The sequence below is a fragment of the Nicotiana tomentosiformis genome, chromosome 5 (assembly GCF_000390325.3).
Source record: "Nicotiana tomentosiformis chromosome 5, ASM39032v3, whole genome shotgun sequence".
NCBI classification, from domain to species: domain Eukaryota; kingdom Viridiplantae; phylum Streptophyta; class Magnoliopsida; order Solanales; family Solanaceae; genus Nicotiana; species Nicotiana tomentosiformis.
In genome coordinates, this window is record NC_090816.1 from 29,610,377 (window position 1) to 29,618,312 (window position 7,936).

The following is a 7,936-nucleotide window of genomic DNA, read 5'->3' on the forward strand; positions in this document are numbered from 1 at the left end:
TGCTGGGGTTGGTGCCAAAGTGCCATACTTTACTGGTTTATAGTCACTTTCTAGGCCATTTCGTGCCTGTATTTCATGCGATGCACCATGTGGCACGCTCCCAACTCTTGCCTCTCAAGTTATTTTTGCATTAAATTATTTGATTTTTGTCGACTTCCATCCAAACTCATCTCTACACACAATAAACACGTAATGAGCATATTTTATGTTTATAAGCATGTAATCCCATGCGATTCACATAAGAAATAATATGCAAACATACTAAAAACATGCACTTTTCATCATTTATCACATTACTAACCCATGCATTACTAATACACCTTACCAAGCGACCCTTCCAAACGATCCCTAAATTTTTATATAGAAAACGTCACTACAATGAAAATTATATATATTGGAAAATTGTAGTCTATATACGCAAACAGTTAACCTATAACTTCCTGGAATAAAATAAAGCCTTTTTTGAAAGTTAAAGTAATATAAAGGAAAAAGACATCTTAGAATACTTTATCTAAGTTTAAAACTCCACGATGCAGACGTATATGTCTTCGATAATTTACAAGAGAATACAATTCCCGCAAATGATTTTCACACTTCTAAAATTTAATGGTGTTAGCATAGGCCAATCAATAACATTATCTACACAAAGAGCTATATAAACTAATCAATTCCTATGGCTTCAACTGTGGCTCCATAAGTAACCAATTTTGAGTCCATTTCATGTATTGTTTTGGGTTCTATTAAGCATCCTTATCTTATCACTTATTATTGTTACAGATTATGATTAAATCTCCAACTATTTAGGAGCATTTCTAGCAGTAGTTAGTATTTTTGAATTAGTCTTCATGCTAATTGTTTGGGAGTATAGCTACCAGTCACTTTCCTTTACTTTAGTTCTAGGTTGTTATTCTTTGGTGTATTTAAAGCTTGGCTGTTGAATGAGTAAAATCATCCTTTGACTGCTTTCCTTATCAGATTTTATATGGTATCAGAGCTCTCATAAGCTCTAACGAGTCAGATCCATTTTTTTAAACTATGGTTGCACTAGGAAATACAGTCACTCCGATTTTTATCAACTCTGGTGATGCTACTCCTGCCAACAGTAATGCACCTGTAGCTTCATCTACCACTCATGTCATACAATTTAATCCAGCTTCTCAGCTACCTATCAAACTATAAGGTAACCTCAACTTTTCAACCTGGAAAGCACAACTTGTGATGCTACTCAATGGCCATCAACTCATGGGACATCATGATGGAACAAAACCTACACCACCCATGACTGTTACACAAAATGACCTTACGATTCCAAATCCCAAATACCAATTATGAGTTCTCTCAGGATCAGCTGATCCAACAAGCAATGATGGCACATGTGGACCCTACCATTGCTCCTATTGTTGCCATTGCTTTATCTGCTTAGAATGCTTGGGAACTTCTTCACACGGCTTACGCCAACAAGAGCCACACTCACATTTTTAGCTTGCGAGACCAATTGCAAAATATTAAGAAGGCCTCTAAGTCTGTTGTAGAATACCTACAAGAGGTTCGCACTCTCTATGATTCACTCAAAGTTGCTGGATCCCCAGTAAATGATGACGAACTTATCGTTAAGGTTCTAAGCGTCTTGGGCCCTGAGTACCGTGAAATCTCTACTGCTATAAGAGCACGAGACTCTTCTTTGAGTTTTGAGGAATTATTTCACAAGCTCACATATCATGAGATTTTCCTCATATACCAAGACCTTGAGAAGTCATCTTCCATCATCTCAGTTGGTGTAGCCCAGAACACCAACCTGCCACCCCAAGCTAATAGGAACAATCATCGCTTCAACAATCAGCCATGGAAACAAACCCCGTCTTGACAATCAGGTTCCAACAATCAGCAAAATTGGAGACAATTTGTTAGATGTCAACTATGCCAAAAATTTGGTCACACTGCAGATGTATGTCGCTCCAAATCACACAATCACTTTGAAGCTAAGGCCAACTTTGCTTCAGGTTTGCAGCCAAACGGAAACTCCTGGGTTCTAGATTCTGGTGGGACACATCATGTCATGGCTAAACCTCAAAACCTTGAGGAGTATACATGTAATGAGGAAATATCCATGGGTGACGGTAAAACCATTCCCATTACTCATACTGGTTCAACTCAAATAGAAGCATCTAATTCTGCTTTCAAGCTTTCTAACACTCTATGTGCTCTATCTATTTAAAAGAATCTAATTTCTGTAGCTAACTTCTACCAAGACAATCTAACATTTGTTGAAATTTTTTCCTTTTACTTTTCTTGTGAAGGACCTGCATACTCGAAAGCTGCTGGTACAAGGCCGGAATAAGAATGGGCTCTATGAGTGGCCGCATTTGCAACCCAAACTACCATCAACCTCGCCTCCACAAAAGCGCCCGTTCAGCTGTGACATTGTCGCTTGGGTCATCCTCATTTGGCAATTTTAAACTTTATTTTGAAGAATTGTTACCTGTTGCTACTAAGGACAAATTTGAATTTTGTAATACATGTTCATCTAATAAAGCACATCGTTTCCCATTTCAACGATTCACTTTATCTAGTAATATTCCTCTTCAGGTTATTTTTAGTGATTTATGGGGACCATCACATGTTTTATCACTAGACAAAAAAATATATTACTGTATTTTTGTTGATCAATACACCAAGTATTCTTGGTTGTATAGAATTAAAAATAAAAGTGAAGTCGCATCTCTATTCCAAAAATTTCATCCTTTAGTAAAAAAAAATTCAAAAGAAATATTACTTTAATTTATACATATAGAGGGGGTGAGTACACAAGTCTTCAGTCTTATCTTCAACAAAATGGCATTGAACACTTAATTTCACCTCCATATACGCCACAACGTGTTGCCATAACTGAACGTCGACATCGCCATATTATTGAAACAACTAAAAGTCTTCTCGACGAAGCTTCCCTACCACCAGAACTATGATTTTTTGCCTGCCATCTTGCTGTCTATCTCATTAATTGGCTTCCCACACCCATTCTAAATAACAAGTCACCGTACCAAAAATTATTTGGTAAACCACCCAACTACACCACTCTTAAAATCTTTGGTTGTCTATGTTACCCATGGCTTAAACCCTACACCAAAAATAAGTTAGAACCTAGGTCTACCCCTTGTGTGTATTTAGGTATTTCTCAAAGCCATCGTGCCCATATATGCTTTGACCCAATCCAGTCAAAAATCTTCATAAGACGTGATGTTATTTGTTTTTGAAAATATTTTTCCTTTTAAAACAATGTTTCTTAATATAAGGAAAAAAAATTCAAAACTCATATGGGAAGAAATTGACTCGAGAGAGGACACTCCTAAGCTGGTTCAAATTCAAAATTACTCTCTAGATATACCTCCACCAATGACAGTCTCCTTAGAGTCCAATTTACCTAGTCCACTATTAAGTGATACTCGTTCCTTCAGTTCTGGCCAGGTACCAACAACTGCTATAGAGAATCCAGGTAATTCTCAACTCTCTCTTCCTTCTTTCCCGGGTCACACAACTTCAGAAACCCAGCCTCCACCTTGGCTAACATACCAAAGACGTAAATCCAGCACCAACACTCTAACTTTGACCCCTGCTGCAACATCCCTAGCCACCTCTCCACTGAGAACTTCTTCACTCCTTGGCAACACACATTCATCCAATCTATTGTACAGTAACCCTTTACCAGAACAACCCCGCATGCCAACTCCAAATCCTGCATCAAATCGTATAGCCACTAGGTCCCAGAATAACATTTTCAAGCCCAGAAGAGAGTTCAGTTTGCTAACCCATTTATCTACTATGCCAACAACCTTTAAACAAGCTAATATCCATGAAGAGTGGAGACAAACTATGAAAGCAAAATACAATACTTTGATGAGGAATCAAACTTGGGAATTGGTGTCGAGAGACCCAATGAACTGCATCTAACACACTGTCACACCTCATTTTTTCCGAGGGGAATAGGGAAGTTTTTTCAATTTAAGTGACGTTTTTCAAAATAGGATTATCTATTTATTTCATAGTCGCCACTTGGAATAATTTTATGGTGTCCCAAGTCAACGGTTTATTTTAAATTCCAAATCGAGAAAGTTTGATTCTATTTTTTGGTCCGCGAACACAGAAGACCGGGTAAGGAATTCTGTTAACTCGGGAGAAGGGATGAGGCACTCCCGAATTCCGTAGTTTTAACACGGTCGCTCAACTATTAATAATTGGCTTAATTATCTGATTTAATACATGTTTTAAACCTATTGCATTTCTGCCTTTATATCGCTTTTAATTATTTTAAACAATTATGGAATTTATTTGAACAAGTCGCGATGTCGCGCACTCGCTTATTTTTGTACACATTGCGAATTGCACCACGTGAAACGCACCCGTGATTTATAACATATTTATTTTATTATTATTTGAAGTTATGGCCGGGTCACATTAAATGCACACCCGAATTGGGATTATGTATCATGACTATGCCATAGGAACCGTACCCATAGTCACAATGATTTATTATTAATCGCGCCTAAAGCAACTACGTAGGTTTATGAGTATGATCTATTACTTGGCCCAAATCTCAAACCCCAAACTCACTTTACATATGAGCAAGGTCCATTTTGCTTAAACAAATTGTTGTCTTCCTCCCTCGTCACTATTTTTAACTTTGACAAGAAGTAATCAACGAAACCTGATTAATACCATCTACTAATTCAACTTAACAAGACAAATAAATTATAGCGGTAAAGGATCCGCCGAGACAAGATTAACATGATTAGAGTAATTAAAGAAATAATAGAACTTAGCAGGATTTAGGAAATTGGCCTACCAAATACTAATTCAACATCTCTTAAATTAAACCCAAGGAAAACACAACCGAACAATAGAAAAAATATCATGCCCTATCACCATAAACTTGTTCAAAAATAACAGTGAAAAAGAATGGACCAAAGCTTTCAGTAACAACAACGAGTTATTACCCAATACATCTTCTTATGAACACAATACTAACGCAAATATTCACAAAAAAAAATATATAGAGTTGATAAGATATTAAAACATTCTACAAAGTAGAGCAAGAAAGAACTAGTTCGACATTTATCGAAACAGAGTGAAGAAAAATACTAAAAATAACAATTCAATATCCAAAAGATAAGAAAGAAATTGACCTTTTGTATTTAATAATTTTGCATCGAATGTGATTGCACTTCAAATTCGAACAAAGCACATGATACTACGGACCGGATCTCGACACGATGATCAAACTTCGAACAGAAACGCGAACCGAACCACGAACGACACCTCGAACTCATCAGCTCCAAACAGATCTCACACGACTCAGCCTCAATCGAACTCCATAATTTGAGAACGAAAATTGAAATTGAGAAGAGGAAACAGCAAAATACTTTCGTTTGTAATTTTTTGTTTTGTTTTCTGTAATCTTTCATAAAATCAACAATGGAATGGAGAAACAGAAGTATACATTTCAGTTCTCTCTTGTGTATGGGAGAATATCAGAGGTAAAGGGGGTAGGGCACTGCTGGTGTGTAGAAGTTTAGGAGATTAAAAGGTAGTGATGGAAAATGGGTTTACTAGAGGAGAGAGGATGGCTTTTATGGCTAAACCTAAGTGAAGAAGGAGGAGCTGCTAAGTTCAGAGAGACGATCTCTGCTGCTTTGCTAGGTCTCCTTTTTGTTTTCCCAGATCTGTTCTCCCCAATTTGCTCTCACTCTTCGTCCCTCCGTTTTTTCGTGTGTGCGTGTGTATATGATGATGTGCGGCTGCTTTCTCAAATCAGAGTGTGAAAGATCTGATGATTCGAAGAGATCTCTTAGGGGGGGATCCGCCAGGGAGAGGATGGAGGGGCTACTAGTTTTTTTTTTTTTTTTTTGTTGGTGTAGGAATTTAGGAGATTAAAATATAGGTTAGAGTTTGGTTATAATTGGGTTTAAATATGGGTGTAAGAATTGATATGGGCCATTAGATTGGAGGGGAATCGATAGCTAAAATCAAATCTTGCATTTAAGTGGAGAGTAGGCTAATGGGTTGGGAAGAATGGGCATTTGTCTTGTTGAGCCACTAAACCCAAAAATGAGCTCCCAATATTAAAATGAAAATAAGTAAATATTACTTTTAAAAGTTGCGCGGGTCAAAAATTATGTGCTTACACACACCAAAGACACTAAAAGAAAGAAATCTCTATTATTTAATTCTATTATTTTATACTTCTTTTAACAAAAAAAATCAACAATCAATTAAAAATAAAAGATTGTGAACAAGTATATAAATGTTATCGTATAATCATGTCCGTATATAAGCTTATTTGTGTTTCAATGTCTTGTCTTTTTAGTTTCAAAAAGCTAAAAAAATTAAGCAATGCAGCTAGCCAGATTTGAACTCTTGCCAGCTTTATGCAAAACTCAACCCCTTGTCATTGTCACCTTGGCCACTTTTAATATTGGGGGTGACAGTATAAATATTTATACGACTTCTTACCTATATATATAAAATTTTGCTGAAGTTGTAGGTCACACCTTCCTTAGTAGATCCGCCTCTGATTATATAAGAGTAAAATATTTGAGCCATTAAAATTCAAACATATTCACATGATGATTATCGTAGAAATATAAATGTTAAGATGAATGTATGACTATACAAGATTGTACGAGATTAAAAATGATCATATTGGGCAGAAGATGCAAGTAGCACGCATTGAGGATATAAATATGAGAAATAATATTTCAAATGGTTTGATCATGTCATGTATCAACTTCCAAAACTATAGATTTGTATGTGTGAAATAATTATAAATGAATATGTTAAGGAGTCGTTTGGTTGGGGAATAAGTTATCCCGAAATTATAATGATAGGATTATAATATGAGAATTAAATAGTGACAGGAGTATTTACTGAATATAGTTTTAGTAGTAGATATTTTGTTCATTTGACTAAAAATGAGATATACGAGATTTGATGCACACTAGATAAGTTGGTATTAAGTTTTTATTTTCAATTTTAACCTTGGATTTATTAAAGGACTTTAAGAAACATAGTTGATAAGATGTTAAAACATTCTATAAAGTAGAGCAACAAAGAACTAGTTCGACATTTATTGAAGCAGAGTGAAGACAAATACTAAAAACATCAATTCAATATCCAAAAGATAAGAAAGAAATTGACCTTTTGTATTTAATAATTTTGCATCGAATGTGATTGCACTTCAAATTCGAACAAAGTACAGGATATTATGGACCGGATCTCGACACGACGATCAAACTTCGAAAAGAAACGCGAACCGAACCACGAACGACACCTCGAACTCATTAGCTCCAAACGGATCTCACATGACTCAGCCTCAATCGAACTCCATAATTTGAGAACGAAAATTGAAATTAAGAAGAGGAAACAACAAAATACTTTTGTTTGTAATTTTTTGTTTTGTTTTCTGTAATCTTTCAAAAATCAACAATGGAATGGAGAAACAGAAGTATACATTTCGTTTCTCTCTTGTGTATGAGAGAATATCAGAGGTAAAAGGGGTGGGCCGCTGCTAGTGTGTAGAAGTTTAGGAGATTAAAAGGTAGTGACGGGAAGTGGGTTTACTAGAGGAGAGAGGATGGCTTTTATGGCTAAACCCAGGTGAAGAAGGAGGAGCTGCTAACTTCAGAGAGACGATCTCTACTTCTTTGCTAGGTCTCCTTTTTGTTTTCCCAGATCTGTTCTCCCCAATTTGCTCTCACTCTTCGTCCCCCCATTTTTTCGTGTGTGTGTGTATATGATAATGTACGACTGCTTTCTCAAATCAGAGCGTGAAAGATCTGATGATTCAAAGAGATCTCTTAGGGGGGGATCCGTCAGGTAGATGATGGAGGGGCTGCTAGGTATTTTCTTTTTTGGTGTAGGAATTTAGGAGATTAAAAGGTAGGTT

At 36.3% G+C, this 7,936-nt stretch overlaps 1 long non-coding RNA gene across 1 annotated transcript; it reads left to right on the forward strand.

Annotated features, from left to right (window-relative positions):
• Positions 1–967: 967 nt before the first annotated feature.
• Positions 968–2,547, forward strand: LOC138891771 (uncharacterized). The gene is made up of 2 exons (XR_011408095.1): positions 968–2,117; positions 2,298–2,547. It is a non-coding gene; the product is annotated as an uncharacterized lncRNA (long non-coding RNA).
• The last annotated feature ends 5,389 nt before the right edge of the window (positions 2,548–7,936 follow it).